The sequence below is a fragment of the Monodelphis domestica genome, chromosome 6, assembly GCF_027887165.1.
Source record: "Monodelphis domestica isolate mMonDom1 chromosome 6, mMonDom1.pri, whole genome shotgun sequence".
Lineage (NCBI taxonomy): Eukaryota > Metazoa > Chordata > Mammalia > Didelphimorphia > Didelphidae > Monodelphis > Monodelphis domestica.
The window spans coordinates 13994258-14013284 of NC_077232.1; the positions used below are offsets into that span (position 1 = coordinate 13994258).

At 36.8% G+C, this 19027-nt stretch overlaps 1 protein-coding gene and 1 pseudogene across 2 annotated transcripts in view; both read left to right on the forward strand.

Moving 5' to 3' along the window:
* Window positions 1-19027, forward strand: part of VN2R643 (vomeronasal 2 receptor 643) — a 96036-nt gene that overhangs the window by 18719 nt on the left and 58290 nt on the right.
* LOC100026776 (tyrosine-protein kinase Yes-like) lies at window positions 1219-11961 on the forward strand (annotated as a pseudogene).

Below are 19027 nucleotides of genomic sequence, written 5' to 3' on the forward strand. Positions count from 1 at the left end.
CTTGCATTCTTTTTTAAAATTCATTTTATTAGATGATTTAGAATAATTTTCCATTGTTGTAAAACTCATGTTACTTCCCTCCGCTCCTATCATCCCCCTCCCATATATAATGCTCAATTCACCTTGGTGTTTTTGCTTCCACAGTTTTTACTCCGAATGTGGATAGTGGTCTTTCTCATAGATTGCTCCAAGTTGTTCAGGATGGCTGCACTGCAACTAATATAGAAGTCCATTACATTCGATTGTACCACAGTGTATCAGACTCTGTGTACAATGTTCTGGTTCTGCTCCTTTGGCTCTGCATCGATTACTGGAGGTCATTCCAGTTCGCTTGGAATTCCTCCAGTTTATCATTCCTTTGAGCACAATAATATTCCATCACCAACATATACCACAATTTGTTCAGCCCTTTCCCAATTGAAGGGCATCCCTTCATTTTCCATTTTTTTGCCATCACAAACAGTGTGGCTATGAATATTCATTGATAAGCCATTTCCTTATTATCACTTTGGGGTACAAGCCCAGCAGTGCTATGGCTGGATCAAAGGGCAGACAGTCTTTTAGTGCCCTTTGGGCATAGTTCCAAATTGCCCTCCAGAGTGGTTGGATCAGTTTACAACTCCACCAGCAATACATTAAAGTCCCAATTTTGCCACTTACCCTCCAACATTCATTGCTTTCTTTTGCTGTCATGTTGGCCAATCTGCTAGGTGTGAGGTGATACCCCAGAGTTGTTTTGATTTGCATTGCTCTGATTATAGGAGATTTAGAACATTTTTTTATGTGACTATTAATAGTTTTGATTTCTTCATCTGAAAACTACCTATTCATGTCCCTTGCCCATTATCAACTGAAAAAAGCCTTGATTTTTTTGTATTGTATTTTTTTATTTAGTTCATCATAAATTTGAGTGATTAGACCTTTGTCAGAGGTTTTTGTTATAAAGATTGTTTCCCAATTTGTTGCATCCTTTCTAATTTTGACTACATTGGTATTGTTTGTACAAACCCTTTTAATTTAATGTAATCAAAATTATCTATTTTGCATTTTGTGATATTTTCTAAGTCTTGATTGGTCTTAAAATCTTTCGTTTCAAGGTGGAGAGTGAGGGCCAGGGGTGGGGGGAGCCCGGGAATTCCCTCCTCCGTGAAGTAAGGAGTCTGGGGCTAGTTGCTGCTGCCGACCTGCTCTCACAGAGGAGGTGGTGAGGGCGGCGGAGTGAGATGGAGGTCCCGCTGCCCGCCTGGATCCCTCGACTCTTGCCTCCACCTCGCTTTCCTCTCCCCTCCATCTTCCAACCGAAGCCACTACCACAGCCGCCACTCATGTGAGCGGACAAGAACAGAATCAGCAATGGGGTGCGTTAAAATAAGGAAGACAAAGATCCAGCTATGAAATACGGAACTGAAAGCAGTTCAGAGCCCATTAGTATAAATGTCTGTCATTTTGGATCAGAACTTACCCTACGGTGCCAGTCATCTTCAATAAAGGAATCAACTGTTAATTTTTCCAGTCATTCCATGGCACCATTTGGAGGTTCAGCAGGAATGACACCTTTTGGAGGTGCTACTTCTTCCTTTTCATCTATGCCAAGTCCACATTCTACTGGTCTAACAGGTGGTGTTACTATATTCATGGCCTTATATGATTATGAAAGTAGAACTACAGAAGATCTTTCTTTTAAGAAGAGTGAAAGATTTCAAATAATTAATAATAAGGAAGGAGATTGGTGGGAAGCAAGATCCATAGCTACAGGAAAGACTGGATATATCCCTAGCAATTATGTAGCTCCTGCCAACTCCATTCAGGCAGAAGAGTGGTATTTTGGCAAAATGGGCAGAAAAGATGCTGAGAGATAAAGCTTCCTCAGAGGGGAGAGAAGCTTTAAGGTAGGAAGATAAAGACAGGATGGAAGTTTCAAATACCACGAGGGGGATGACGGAGTCAAATTAGAGATATGAGGTGGCAGGAATGAGTCTTTATTAATTTTCCATAAGCCACAGCCAAGCTTTGATCAAAGGACCACTTCGAAGGCTTTTACCAGTCCAGAGGTCCACATTTAATACCACACAGGTCGGAGAGATGAAAGAGATAGAGAAGATTTAAAGGTCAAGCTCCTGCCAAGACAGCCATCAGCTCCTGAAAGAGAGAGAGAGAGAGAGAGCTTAAGGCGGAGCTTGCTGGGCTAAATAGTCTTTGATATGCAAATATACACAGTACATAGGGATGATTCTCATTGGTTAATGACAAGGTATAGGTATGGTTTCTCTTAACCAGGTGAGCACAAAGAAACCTGTGTTCCTGCCTAACCTGGGGGAAGGTGGGGTCAAGGGTCAGAGGCTTCCCCAGTCATGTGCAATACTGAGCATGCTCAAGACTGAGCATGCTCTCTTCTAAGGCAATCTGTACATACCAACTGTTCCCCTTGCCCATAGCTAGGGGTGGACTGCTACATCTCCCCCTTTTTGTTTGACATAACAATAAATAGTGCAATATCAAAATGTAGCAACATTACAGCATTAACAAATACAAACACTCTGGTGCATAATCATATTCTGATACAGAGATGAAAAATCCACCCTGATTGTATAACTTAGATATACCAATCAAGAGTGAACCTCAGCATAAACTGATTCAGTGATCAATCTTAAACATCCCAAACTGATCTTTTTATCTGCCTGTCTGCATTTCACAATCAATGCAACAGTCTTAGTAGCTATAAAAATGTTAAGAAAACAATTTCCACGCTACTGATCCTGGTTTAATGAGGTAGAATTCTATGGCTCACATGACAGGTGCAATAATTAAACATGCCACCTTTCACAGTCTGGACTATCAGAAGTTGTCAGCCTTTTCAACAGTTAGCAAAATGCTATCTCTGGAGATGAAGGATAAGTCCTTCCTTTCTCTCGTACTGATACTGCATTTTAGGGATCTATCTGTGCTCACTGCCAGATCCCTGCCACATAGGAAACTGGTTGGTAGCTCGATGCCAGGACATCCAGAGACTGAGAGTGTCAGTACCCCATGTCTCTGCATTTCCCAACCTCAAACATCCATTTCATATGGAAAGTGTATAATCGTGGCTGAGGCTGTCTGGTTCATAATGAAAGCTTCATTATGATTCCCCTTACATGCAATCAGACATCACTCTCCAGAATGGTCATCTGAAAATTAACAATTGCTATCAAAATTCTTGCAGTCTCAGATCCCCTGTGGCTGAAAGTTACAGACTTGCACCTCTGTAATTCTGGATCAGAGCATCACTAGTACTTTCCTTGTACTTAAAAATTCTGGCAATAATTGTGCAACAGAAAAATCAAAGTTGAATACTTGAAAATGAATCAAAAGTGTTCTCTAAAATGAACATACTGATATCTATAAGATTCCTCTCCCTTTTCTTTTTGTTTGTGTGTTGGGAGAGATCCCTTCAAAGAAAACCATCCTCTCTGAACAATTCTGGAGGACCATGTTATCACACGTCAAATTATCTTAGAAAATGATCCTGGGAACCTGATCCCAAAATTAATACAAAATTTTCTTGGCTCACTGTCTATGTGGTATCCTTGAAACTGAGCCAATGTGAAATATCAGAACTTATATCCCAAATGATTCCTAATTCCTGATCTAAATAGCTCAACATTCGCCTTGTATATGAACATAATTTTGCACCATTACAGGCCTTGCAAAAACATTAATACATCACAGTGCAATTTTTAACAAATACCAATATTCCCATACACTTTACATTCTCAATTGTAGCTTAAATAACCATGATGGTGCTAATGAAGTAATATTTCAAGTTCTGACTGCATATTTCTTATGTCATTCTTATGTAAATCTCTGCTTGTATAAATAAATCCATCAATATGATAACCAAGCATATACCATTACCAATATTTGCAAAATTCATTCTACCAAACCAATGTTTGGGTAGATAGAAGCTTAAGTTGTTGTTCGCATAGAAACAGTGTCTACTGTGTCTTGTACCTATTTCACGTAGAAACAATTTCTACAGTTTCTTGTACCAATAGAATTTGACATAGCTTTTTCATTCCTAGTTGTCAGTGTATAATATTCAATGTGCTTTTTCTACAAGTTTATCTGTGCCTATTGTGTCATGTTTTCAATCCATACTCCCAAACAGTAAAACTTAGATTATACTTTGCCCTTGCTCCATGCATTTGTGTAATAATAATTTGTTCCACCTAGGAGAGACAATGACTGCGCGTCCACAGAAATTGTCAAACCTAGAGTCCTCAGTTTGCTCCTGAGGTCTTACTTCCATATACCAGAACGTCTTCCAGTATATGAAAGGGAAGCCAATAGATCCCGAATCCTGTGGCCTTCTGAATTCTGGGACTGTTGGGAGAGAGCAAGAAATTTTTCCTATTAAGATATTACCCACAAAGACAGGGTATCAGGAGTAATGGTTAACAATGGTATTCACACTTAACTACACCTATGGTAGTCAGTATGTAATGTCCATCCTGGTATTGTCAGGAACATAATCTTTGCCTGGATGTAGATGATTTCTTACAATAACTCAGGTTCCTGATTAAAGATTTCCTAGTGTCTCTTGCCTGATCTCTCATCCCTTCTTGAGAGTAACATCAGTGTCATCTGTCCATTAGACATGCATGTGCAGCATTTTCTGCTTAGCACCTCATTTTTGTTGTCAGAGGTATCAGATCTATGCTATGAATGAAAGTTGTCTGTCTCCTACTCTTTGGAGAGTCATACCAATGTCTATACCCTTGTTGATAACAGCATTTCTTACAATACAAGTGGTAGATTCACAATGCATACAATATACATTCCTTTTGACAGTATCATATACAAAATACAGGGTATACATTAGTAGCTAAACAATTGTAGCTATTTCATTTCAATCCCATAGCAAAGCCTTTGGAGTGTGGGACATATCTGGTGTCTTGTACAGACACAAGTGTGATTTAGTCCTTCTGAGTTAACATACTTGATGTTGCTCTGGGTACCACATCTCAATGGATGTCAGCATGACAAGTGTCCATCAGTGGTCTAATAGCAAATGTCTCTAATAGTGTAATGTCATTGTTCTGGAGTGATATTAGTCACCAGAGAAGTGTCCTTCCAGCAAGTCTGGATTGGGCTGGCATGCAGATAGCTGATGCCAACAGCGTCCATCTGCTTCTCTTCCTGGTCTGTGTCAGCTGGCATGAAGCATGACATGGGTGACCAGTTGTTTTCATTATCTGTGAACATACAAACAAGACCTCGACCCAACGTTATCATCCCCTTGGGTCCCTTACAGTCTTAATTACAGTCTTAATATCTTGATGATATTCAACCCAATTCAGGTATCTCACGCAATGTAATCTTTATCATTACATTCAATACTGATTATTGCATAGCTTCAACTTATATTCCTTCTGGGGTGTGGAAGAGATAGATGATTAGTGATACCATATCCACCCCTTTTCCTTATGAAAGTGGAAATGTCACAGCTTAACAAAATTGCCTTCTATATAAGTCTGATTCTAACAAAAACATGTTGTTTGCAAATATAATGTACCCTTTAAGACAATAATCATAATTACATTTTGGGTAGTAATACCCTTTTGTGCTGCAAGTGGACAGCATTCCTTATACTGTCATAACATTCCCAATTGTACCCTTTGGTATTTGATCAAATTTGGCTAACATGGAACAATTCCAATAAAATGATTTCAAGTTACACATTGTACCAATACTATTCAAAATTTTCAGGCATGTAATAAAGTTAGATCTTTTACCAAATACCCATATATTCATAGAACAGAATATCTGTCCATGACTTAATGATATTCTTCTGCATGTAAATTGTGTTTCATATAAGTACATTTGTGTGGATAGTGCGTCAGACCTGCCTATAGGGCAGTGTCAGTGCCTTTACAGTTCATGTGCTGCATTTCTGGTGTCCTGGGCCAGACACCTCTGCCATCTGTCCTTCTTCTGGGCAGATTTTCTTGCCATCAGATGCTCTCAGTCATCTTCCATGGACTTCATGTATCTGAGAAAATAAACAGAAAACCTCGACCCCAAATGAAAGCCTCATTGGGTCTTAAAAAGTTAGAAAGTGACAGAACAGATATACCTTCAGTTTTTGAACCTTGGGGCTCATGAATTCCTTTGAGCTCCATTCACCATAGCTTGCATGTAAGCCATGAGCTATGCAATTCAGCCCTTGCATTGCTGTTAAAAGCCCTGCTATTCCAAGCCGTTTGGAATAGATAGTAGTGCACAGATATTTAGAGGATCTGTAATCACTTTGCTCACTTCTTCATTTGAGCTTGAACCCATAAACCAGGAGAGTAAGTATCTCCCATCACTTCTCACAGTTCAACCTTTGTGCCAAGAGCATGTTGAAATGCATCCTTTGCTCCAAAATATACAGTGGATATCTCTCAGGGGTGAAATTAATCCACAACAGTTAGCATTGATAAGCAATATCACATGCTTGTGCAGGATATAGATGTACAACAGATCTGGCCCTCTGCTAGAGCAGAGAATGCTAGCAGCTGTTTGCTCAAAACAGCAGTTGCACCTTTGCCTTTGCAAAACAGCATGTATAGATGCTTAAATATTTGCTTTTTCAAACCCATAATCATAAAAACATCATACTATAAATCACTTATGATTTGACCCATGTGTGCTGGGATCTTAAACCTTTGTCTGTCTGCACACAATTTTTGCTTTTTTAAAAAATTCACATTGTGATTATTAAAATTTATTATTTATTAATTTTATTAAAATTATTAAAATTTATTAAAATTTATTATTAAATTATTAAAATTATTATTATGGCATTAATTAAAATTATTAAATTATTAAAATTATGGCATTGTCTTAGGCTATAAAAGTATGCCTGAATTATCAAACAGTTGCACAATAGTTGTTATTTCTGAACTACTGCAATTAACTTCATAACTGAAAAGATCTTGATACTGTGACTAGAATTATTACTTTCATCTGCTAATCCTGCAAATCTTCACTGAAGAAATAAATCAAATTGTGCCAGTAACCTTTGAATTTGCATTATTATCATAGGTCTCCTTTCAATATCATGATCAGCTTCAATATCTGTAATTTGAATAAATGATAGCATTGCCTCTTTCAAATAATTAATAAATCACTTAATAATTAACTACTGGTAAACAGATTGAATCCTTCTAACCATGCTTTTACTCTGTTGAGCATGTGTCTTATTTTTCCGTAGTAAAAGCTATTCTAGTTATAAATTGTTTGCTTTCTGGATACAGGTCTATTAATATGCCCACTAAAAAGTTTCTGAACTGCAGACAGGCTGTTTGAATAATCTCTGCTCAATATTTATCTTGTTGCTTTTATTTCCTGTTTAGAAAAGTGTTAATATTTCCTCCATAGTTGAAATTAGAAAGCCTTAGAAATTCCCTTAAATCATATTCCAATTCATGAAAGTTTCCTTCTAGCCAATTACAGCGTTAGTGATAAAACTTGGAACCTCAGTGGCTATGATGCTATCTTCCAAGTGGCTGTTAGAGAGAAAAAATTCATGCAGCTTCAGATTTAAGCCCAAACCTTGAAATTTTCTGTTTGCCCTTTAACTACTTTGTGATTTATACTGTAAAAAATAGACTCGAATACAGGACTACAATCCCCATGAGCCTTTTCTCCGCTTCCCCAGAATGCCTTGTAATCTCACCTGGGCAGAGATTGAGAAGGTATTTAAGCTGATTCAAAGGCTTTTGAGGGGTCTCGGCTCTTTTGGACTTCTGTTTGGAGCAGGCGAGTCTCTTGCGTGATGTGAGGTTATTTTGTCTAGGCCTCTGGCCTAGACACATGTTTCTTACTTGTATATTCTTTCATCTTTATCCTTTAATAAACCTCTAAAAAATATAATACTCCTTGCAGAGAGAAACTAATTTCTACCTGCCTCAGTCTCCCCATCTCCCCTAAATTTTAATCTTTACAATACCAAAATTTCTTTACAGATAAAACATTTCTAGTCCTGATATTCTGTGGCATATGACAAAAGTCAGAGAAAGATTTTTAATTCTCTTTTTTAACTTCCTCTATCAAGAAATATAAGCAGACATTCCTTTATAATTTTGCCTATATCCAACCCAAATTAAAATGATTCAAATTCCCAGATCTCACCTCACTGTGCTTCTTATTATTTGCAATCACCTAGGTAAAGCCTGCATTTACCTGGCTGGACCTCAAACAAAAGAGTTCCTAGGACCTTTTTCAAATGCTAAATGAGTGTAGAGGCTTGCTTTAAAAAAATTCTTCTGCCTTTGGTTACAGAATCGCAATATATATCTTTACAACCCAGGCTGTTCTGAATTTAACCTAATTCAGGATTATTACCTTAATTCATTAATTTTGCTGAGACCTGCAGTTTTATTAGAAAAAGGTTGGTTTTTTTAATCCCTTTTTCCAAGTTATTCTGATCCTTTAAATGCCCTGCTTTGAGTCAAAGCAACCACTTCCTGATAAGCCTTTCAAATGCATCTGAGTCAGACCTCTCCTGAAAAGGCACAGGAATCTTCCTATGAAGATTAGCTTGCTCCTTGCTTCTTTTCTGCTAGCCTTTCCCACGTTTGCTAAACTGACTGTTTTTCCATATGAATAGCAGCCTGGCTCTCAGAGCTTTTGTCTTAGGAGCTGGTAAATTTGACTTTGCACTGTCCTGATGAAATCTTAACTCCTGCTTTTTCTTTTCCCAGTTGCTCCTTTCGAAATTCACTATGCTCTAGCAACTGTGTTTCAGATAGAGATTTCCCAAGTTCTCAGTCGCCCCTGGTGAGGGTTTTGCTAGGTCAGATTTTTTTTTCTTCTTCCCCTCCCCCTCAAACTGCTCCTCAGGTGTTTCTTAACCTCCAGAGATCTAGGTCAGGGAGAGGGGGCTACGGCATAGCATTGTACTAGCAGGCCCAGGTGGAGGAGGGGAATGGCACTCCTTCACAGAGATAGTTTGAGAATCATGCTCTGACAGACCATGCGCTTTCCTCATCCTGATCCAATCTTAGTCTCAGGCAGTTAAGCTCTTGAGACTTCCATTCCTCCCCCGTCAAGCAACGACATTAAGAGTCGAGCAGGGTTCAGAGGAGTGACCCACCTCGAGCAGAGGAAGACTTACCGTTCTTGGCCAAGAGAACCGGAAAACTCCCTCAGACTGCCGCCACCACCAGCCTTCCTTTTGTGCCCTCGCCTGAATGGACACGTCCTCTCACCAGCTGTGCGAAATAAAAGGGTTGAATGCCACGAGAAAGTGCCAGGTGAGTCCTGGTCACATTTAGGCGCCATATAAAGCTTCCTCAGAGGGGAGAGAAACTTTAAGGTAGGAAGATAGAGACAGGATAGAAGTTTTAGATACCACGAGGGGGATGACAGAGTCAAATTAGAGATATGAGGTGGCAGGAATGAGTCTTTATTAATTATCCATAAGCCACAGTCAAGCTTTGATCAAAGGACCACTTCGAAGGTTTTTACCAGTCCAGAGGTCCACATTTAATACCACACAGGTCGGAGAGATGAAAGAGATAGAGAAGATTTAATGATGGAGCTTAAGGCGGAGCTTGCTGGGCTAAATAGTCTTTGATATGCAAATATACACAGTACATAGGGATGATTCTCATTGGTTAATGACAAGGTATAGGTGTGGTTTCTCTTAACTAGGTGAGCACAAAGAAATCTGTGTTCCCGCCTAACCTGGGGGAAGCTGGGGTCAAGGGTCAGAGGCTTCCCCAGTCATGTGCAATACTGAGCATGCTCAAGACTGAGCATGCTCTCTTCTAAGGCAATCTGTACATACCAACTGTTCCCCTTGCCCATAGCTAGGGGTGGACTGCTACAATAGGCTACTTCTCAATCCTGGGAACCAAAGAGGTATCTTCTTAGTAAGAGAAAGTGAAACCACCAAAGGTACTTTTTCCCTTTCTCTTCGTGATTGGGATGAGTTAAGGGGTGACAATGTTAAACACTACAAAATTCGGAAACTTGACAATGGTGGATACTATATCACAACCTGAGCACAATTTGATACTTTACAGAAACTAGTCAAACACTACAGAGAACATGCTGATGGCTTGTGCCATAAGTTAACAACTGTGTGTCCCACTGTGAAACCTCAGACTCAAAGTTTGGCAAAAGATGCTTGGGAAATCCCTCGAGAATCTTTACGTCTAGAAGTTAAGCTAGGACAAGGATGTTTTGGTGAAGTATGGATGGGAACATGGAATGGGATGACAAAAGTAGCAATCAAAACACTAAAGCCTGGTACAATGATGCCAGAAGCTTTTCTTCAGGAAGCTCAGATCATGAAGAAACTAAGACATGATAAACTTGTTCCATTATATGCTGTTGTTTCTAGGAACCAATTTATATTGTCACTGAATTTATGTCAAAAGGAAGCTTATTAGATTTCCTTAAAGAAGGAGATGGGAAGCATTTGAAGCTCCCACAACTGGTTGATATGGCAGCACAGATTGCTGATGGTATGGCATATATCGAAAGAATGAACTACATCCACCGAGATCTTCGAGTGGCTAACATCCTTGTAGGAGATAATCTTGTTTGTAAAATAGCAGGTTTTGGATTAGCCAGGCTAATTGAAGATAATGAATACACTGCAAGGCAAGGAGCCAAATTTCCAATCAAGTGGACAGCTCCTGAGGCTGTATTATATGGTCATTTCACAATTAAATCTGATGTTTGGTCATTTGGAATTCTGCTAACAGAACTTGTAACAAAGGGTAGAGTGACATATCCAGGGATGGTAAATCGTGAAGTCTTGGAACAGGTAGAATGGGGATACAGAATTCCTTGTCCTCAGGACTGCCCAGAATCTCTCCATGAGCTGATGAACCTTTGTTGGAATAAGGACCCTGATGAAAGACCATTTGAATATATTCAGTCCTTCTTAAAAGACTACTTTACTGCTACTTTGAATCTTGAAATTTCTCAGACTTGTGAATGTTAAAAATTCCCCATTGGGGAATTTTTTATTGGGACAATTCCCTATTGGAACTATTCCCCATTTTAAACAGTGAAGCTACTTAGATAAAAAACGTGAAGACCTCTACTCCACCCGTACTTAAGCCTGCTTTAGGGAAGAAAACTCCTTGCTGAACAATGAGAAATGCTTACACCCATACTTAAGCCATGCCTATTTTTAGAATTAATATAAAGGGGTGCTAAGTACCTATTAAAGGTCAGGCAACTTGTAAACTTGCCAGGACAAAAAGGTGAGAAACTTGCTCAAAGATTCTAACCTACTCAGGTGTGGATTGCTAAAAGGATTAATCTACTCAGCTGTGAATTCTGAATGGGCTGTCCTTTGGAAAATGTCTACTGTGATTAGTAGATGGAAGAACTTAGGGGAGGTGACATAGGAGAAAACCCCCTATATAAGAAAAAGGATCTCTTGAGAAAGAGCTCTTGAGAGACAATCTCTAAGGAGGTCTTTCAAGGGAGGCTGACTCTGGCTGGAACTCCCTCTGGGGAGATTCTGTCCCCCTGAGTCCTCGCTTGAACAGATCTTATGGTGAGTGATAAAAGACTGACTGATCTCTCTCTCTTAAGACTCAGGTCTAGGCCATGTTGGCTTAAGGCCCTTCATACTTATTCCTTTCTTATTCTTTCTCTCTTTCTTTGATTCCTCATTGTATTATTAATTAAAGTCTCTATAAAACCCAGTTGACTAGGGTATATTCATAATTGGGAATATTTCCCTGGTGACCACCTTATATTGATTTAAACAAGACACTAGTGAAAACATATTTTCCACAGTTACAATTTACTCACCCATTCTTATATCTACTACAATTTAAGTCTTCAACTATTTTTACTCACTACAGTTTATAGCCTTCAACCATTTTAACTCTTACAGTTTATGGCATCCACTCTTTTAAATGCCACACTACAGAACCACAGTACCGGCCAGGTGACAATTTATAAGTCACAACCCTACACTATATGCACAAATTTGCCAAAATGTAAAAGAACTTATGTAGAGTTCCTCACTTACGTAAAGGAATCCAAAGAAGAAAATTTTCTCCACTCTGCATGTTTTTCATGGCAAACTGGAATTCCAGATACAGTTGCACAAAACCACTTTTTTTAAGTGTTAAACTCTAAAGACCCAATGATGCAATTTTCCAATTTATTTCAGGGTCCAAAGGAAGTTCTAACTAAGATACTAATGACAGTATGAGTGTTGGCATGATGAATAGCAACAAGGCTACTATTTGTAAATTCCTTCCTTTCTTTATTCCCCCCAAACTCAGAATTTTGACATTAGGGGAAAATTGTTTAGCATTGTGTATAAACATGGGAGATAAACACAAATGCAAAATGATGCTTTCAGTATAATTTTAAATCAAGGAACTTTTTGGTATTGGACCAAACATTTCCATTCCAGTTCTGTAAAATTTTCTCCATTCATAATTTTAATAAAATTTGATAAATCTATAACATTGATTTAATTTTCCTTTTGCATGAGATAATCCAGGTTTTGGAAAGAAGAAAAATAAATCTAAACAGTATATAACTTGATTAAATGTTAGGTGTTAGGCAATGAAATTGGAAAGGATAATGCACTGTTAATACTTATTTTAATGTAACTGGAAAATAGCATATAAGAGTTTTCTTTTTAATTATGTTTTGACTAGCTCCAATTAGAATAATGAGGTATCTAGGAAATGTGCTAATATTTTATGAGATTATGATCATAAAAGCTGACAGTTTGTGACTTGAAATCATAGTCTACAATCTGAGGGAATATTTGTTAATCTTTAGTTCTTAAGAAGAAAAAAAGGTCAATCTTTAGACAGTGTATTTAAAAAAATAAAATTGGTACTGTGAGATGTAACTATGTACTCATGGTGATGGGTGCCACAAATGTAAAATGTCACTAGTGCAGGGATTTGAATGATTGTACTTTTGCTTGTTTTTTAATAAAACATTTAACAGACAGAAGAAGAGGTATTTAAGAGGAAAATGGGAAAAGAGAATTTGAAAAAATAAAGGCAGAGGGACATAGTGTTTATTGTTGATCTAATAATAGTGACAACATAGCTCTTCTGGCATTCAAAACAACCAACTATGTAACTATTTTCTGTGATTTCAGACATAAGTAATGTGACTAAGATCATGAGGCTCTATGGCTTCATTTTTTAAAATATACATCCAACTCTGTGTTTTCCCCTTCATAGTCAACATGGAAGGCTTATATACCCTTTATTCCAACAATGCTGTCATTGCCCAAAACATTTTTGGAACCTGTTTGGAATTGCCTTCACAACTTATTCTTTTAAATATTCCCAATAGTGACAGATCTTCTTACTCATTTGTAGATGGATCTGCTTTTTGGAAATAGCCCAAAATTCAAAATAATTATGGTGAACAAACATGGTTGAGGATCAAGTGGGGATAACTTTTTTTTTTTAACCTAACCCTTAGGTTTAGAAAAGAGAGATTTTGACTGTAATTAAGCTACTTTTCTTGTTTGACTTACAAGCTGGTTTTGAAGGTAATTCCATAAAAAGAGTTCCCCTTGCAATAAATGTAGTTTTTGAAGGAAATATCTTTGAAGGATATCATTTATGTTATCTTTTTAAGCTTCTCTTTGCAGTTATACCTTGTATTAAGCAATAACATCATATGTCTCTGGATGGGAAATGAAGTTTTATAACTTTCATTTACCTGAATGAATCATGAAAACTTTAATTTATCCTTTGGTATCTGCTAAAATTCAAGGCATTTTTAAAAAATGTGATGGAAAACCTTAATGCAAGTGGGCAATAGAATTCTGGTACTAAAGATTATGATTTTTCATGTTTATATTACCTACTTAGTATTGAATCCCTCTACCAAATGGATCTTTCTAAAAATAGTGCCATCATATCATTTTCCCTTACCTTCTATAAACCTGTGATATCAGATTTTTAAAGGGCTTTATGTAAACTATGAAATTGTAATTTTTCTAAGCATTTAAAAAGGGTAACACAATTATCTATTTATGTACTAATGTCATTAAAGAAAAAAAAAGCCAGAAAATGATGCTGGTATTCATTAGGTTTTAACTGAATGGAAATAGTTCCTTGTAATAACATTTGAATAGTAAAGAAATTTAACACTAACTTAATATGTATTCATTTTAAATGGTTATGTATTTTTAAACTTGTTGAGAAAATCAACTTTATACATTTAAAGCTTTTTTTTCCCAACAACTTTTCATCTCTAAAATTTTAATGTGGAATATACCCTAACCAAAAATGAAAGTTGGCAGAAAAAAAACCCTCTGGCACAAATACTTTTTAAAACTAAAAAATGGTAGCCCTAAAACTTAATATTTTTATAAAATATTGTAATATTGACTCGTTTTGTGGATACACTTGAAAATAAAAGTTTTCCTTGAATGCAAAAAATTATCTTTTGTTTCCCAAAGATCTGAAAAGTATACTTTTCTGTGTTCACCTAATTTACTTATTGTTTCCTTCATTATGTTCAAGTTATTCACCCATTCTGATTTTATCTTGGTGTAGGGTGTGAGGTGTTGATCCAAACCTAATTTCTCCCACACTGTCTTCTAATTTTCCGAGCACTTTTTTTTTTATCAAATAGTGGATGTTTATCCCCAAAGCTGGGCCTTTAGATTTGTCATAGACTGTCTTGCTGAGGTCACTTCCCCCAAGTCTATTCCACTGATCCTCCTTTCTGTCTCTTAGGCAGTACTATATGGTTTTGATGATCAATGCTTTATAGTACAGTTTAAGATCTGGTACTGCTAGGCCTCCTTCCTTGATATTTTTTTTTCATTATTTCCCTTGATATTCTCGATCTTTTGTTCTTCCAAATAAACTTTGTTATTGTTTTTTCTAATTCTATAAAAAGTTTTTTGGTAGTTTGATGGGTATGGCCCCTGAAAAGTAAATTATTTTGAGTAGTATTGTCACTTTTATTATGTTATTTCATTCTACCCATGAGCAATTAATGTTTTTCCAATTACTTAGAGCTAGTTTTAATTCTATGGAGAGAGTTTTGTAATTGTGTTCATATAGTTCCTGTGTTTGTCTTGGCAGATAAATTCCTACATAATTTATACTGTCTGTGGTGATTTTAATGGGAATTTCTTTTGCTAACGATTGCTTCTGAGATGAGTTGGAAGTATATAGAAATGCTGATGATTCTGTGGGTTTATTTTGTATCCTGCAACTTTGCTAGTTGTTGATTATTTCCACTAGCTTTTTAGTTGATTCTCTAGGATTCCATAAGTAGACCATCATATCTGCAAAGAGTGATACCTTGGTGTTCTCATAGCCTATTTTAATACATTCAATTTCTTTTTCTTCTATAATTGCTATTGCTAGTGTTTCTAGTACAATATTAATTAATAAAGGTGATAATGGGCATCCTTGTCTCACTCCTGATCTTATTGAGAATGCTTCTAATTTATCCCTATTTGCAGATGATGTTTCCTTTGGTTTTAAATATATACTGCTTATTATATTTAGAAAAGGCCCATCTACTCCTAAGCTTTCTAGATTTTTCAATAGGAATGAGTGTTGTATTTTGTTGAAGGCTTTTTTCTGCATCAGTTGAGATAATCATGTTATTTTTGATGGTTTGCTTGTTGATATGGTCAGCTATGTGAATGGTTTTCCTAATATTCAACCATCCTTGCATTATTGGTATAAATCCTACCTGATCATAATGAATAACCCTTGTGATCACTTACTGGAGTCTTTTTGCTAGTATTCTATTTAAGATTTTTGTATCTATGTTCATTAAGGAGATTGGTCTATAGTTTTATTTCTCTGTTTTAGATGTATCTGACTTTGGAATCAGTACCATATTTGTGTCATAAAAGTAATTTGGTAAAACTCCTTTGCTTATTATGTCAAATAGTTTGTATTGTATTGGAATTAGGTGTTCTTTGAATTTTTGATAGAATTCACTTGTGAATCAATCAGGCCCTGGGGATTTTTTCTTAGGGAGTTCTTTGATGGCTTATTCAATTTCTTTTTCTGATATGGGGTTATTTAAGGATTCTATTTCTTCTGTTGCTAACCTTGGCAATTTATATTTTTGTAAATATTCATCCATATCACCTAGATTGCCATATTTATTGCCATATGATTGGGCAAAATAGTTTTTAATGATTGCCTTAATTTTTTCTTTATTTGAGGTGAGGTCTCCCTTTTCATTTTGAATTCTGTCAATTTGGTTTGCTTCTTTCCTTTTTTTTAATTAAACTTATGAGTACTTTGCCTATTTTTTTAAGTACCAGCTTCTAGTTTTATTTATTAATTCAATAATTCTTTTTCTTTCAATTTTATTAATTTCTCCTTTAATTTTTAGGATCTCTAATTTGGTTTATATCTGGGGATTTTTAATTTGTTCACTTTCTAATTTCTTTAATCTGCATGCCCAATTCATTGATCTCTACCCTCTCTAATTTATTAATTCATTAATATGTGAACTCAAGGATGTAAATTTCACCGCAAGTACTGCTTTACCTGCATCCCATAAGTTTTGAAAGGATATCTCTTCATTGTCATTTTCTTCAATGAAATTATTGTTTCTATGATTTGCTCTTTACCTGATTTTAGAGAATCATATTGTTAAATTTCTAATTAATTTTTGATTTACCTCTCCCTATAACTTTACTAATTATTATTTTAATTGCATCGTGGTCTGAAAAGGTTACATTTATTATTTCTGCTCTTTTGCACTTGTTTGCAATGATTTTATGCCCTAATACATGGTCAGTCTTGTCAATGTACTATATGCTACTGAAAAGAAGGTGTAATCCTTTTTGTTCCTATTTATTTTCCTCCACATATCAACTAACTCTAATTTTTCTAAGATTTCATTTACTTCTCTTACCTCCTTCTTATTTATTTGTTGGTTCAATTAATCTAGTTCTGATAGAGGAAGGTTCAGGTCTCCCACTAATATGGTTTTTCTATCTACTTCATCCTTGCTCTCCAATAATTTTTCCTTTAAAAATTTGGATGCTATACCATTTGGTGCATACATGTTGGGTACTGATATTTACTCATTGTCTATACTGCCTATTATAAGGATGCAATTAACTTCTCTATCTCTTTTAACTAGATCTATTTTTATTTTGGCTTTGTCAGATATCATGATTGTGACTCCTGCCTTCTTATCAGTTGATGACCAATAGATTTTGCGCCATCTGCTTACTTTTACCCTATGCATAACTACCTTCCTCATGTGTGTTTCTTGTAGACAACATATGGTAGGATTTTGGTTTCTGATCCACACTGCTATTTACTTCTGCTTTACAGGTGAGTTCATTTCATTCACATTCAAAGTTATGATTACTACTTGTGTATTTCCCAACATTTTCATTTTCTCTCCTTGTCCAGCTCTTTCCTCTTTCATTATTTCCTTCTAGAACAGTATTCTGTTTTTAATCAGTCCCCCTAATTCCTACCCTTATTTTGCTTTCCTTTCTCTCCTCTCCCTTATCATTCCTCTCTAATTTTCTTTTGGGGTCTTTTTAAACTACCCCCTATTCTACCTTCCCCTTGAATTACTTCCCTCCCCACCCTCAATTTCTGCCCCTCACTTTTTATTCCCCTTTTGTTTTTAAAGTCTATTAAATTATCTTCCTCCTCTTTCACTCTCCCTGCCTTTTTTTTTTGGTATTTGTGGATTTTAGTTCCTGGGAGTTGGTGGCCATTGCCTTATTCCTTTTGGGGCAGATATCTAAGTGAGGAATGTGTAAACCTTAAAATTTCTTAGACTTATGAATGTTGGAAATTTCCCCATTGGGAAATTTCATACTTGAAAAAAATTTCCTACTGACAGTAAGAACTCTATTGGAATATGAAACTCCTTGGCATGGGAGGATCCTTCTCCTCCCTACTTAAAACTACTTTAGGACAGAAACCTTTTGCTAAACAATGGCAAGGGCTTTGACCTATGCTTAAGCATAGAACAGGAAGTTCTTTGAGTCATGATTGATTTTAGAATTGATACAATAGAGATACTTGGAATGACAGAACCAGGTCTTGGAAACTACAATCTCCACCCTATTCAGAGTAACAGGATTTAGGAAGGGCTGCAGCAAAGATCAAGATTTAATTATTTGAGAATATGACCTTCAACAGACATGTGCAAAGGGGGCAGACCTCTGGGCGGTCCTGGATTAAGCTAGAGCCACCATTGGCAGAGGGGAGAGATCAACAGTGATTGGTAGATGGGAGAACTGAGGGGAGGGAACTTAGATTTTTGGCTTAAAGATAGCGGGGTCTGAGGACTGAGGAGGTGGATGCTCTGAAGGACGTCTGAGAAGAGAGAGGTCCTGGAGGGAGAGCTCCTGGAGAGGTCTTGAAGGAGACTGTGGAAGGAAAACTGAGGAGGAGTCAGGAGGAGGATTCTCTGGAAACTTTTCTTGAAAGGAGGCTCTCTTGAAGGTGGAGCCTGAGGTTGGCATGAGAAGCCTTACCTAGAGATATCTTGGGTGAGTGATAAAACCAACTGACTGATTTATCTCTTAGGACTGAGGTCTAGGCCTTATTGGCTTGAGGCCCTTCATTCTTATTCCTTTCTTACTTTCTCTCTTTTTCTATTGATTAATCAGTGTATTATAAATTAAATTTCTCTATAAAACCCAGTTGGCTTAGGCATATTCATAAATTGGGAATATATTCCCTGGCAACCATCTTATATTTATATAAAACCAAGACACAGTAGAAAACATATTTCAGCGGTCATAATTGTTATATATTTCCCTTGCTCCCAAACATTTTAATTATCACATTTTATGGCTCCCACTCTCTTATCTACAACTATTTAAAGCTCAAAATTATTTTCAATCTAACAAATGTGGGTGATCTTTATATTGGACTCTGGAGAGGTTTTTGCCCTGAGGATAAGTCCTGAGCAGTGTCCAGCTACTCTTAGTGGCAGGTATAGCCCCCAAGAACTTAAAGATTGCCTTGCAGAGGTCTGGCTGTGGAGTGTAGGCAAGTCTCTGTATTGAGCA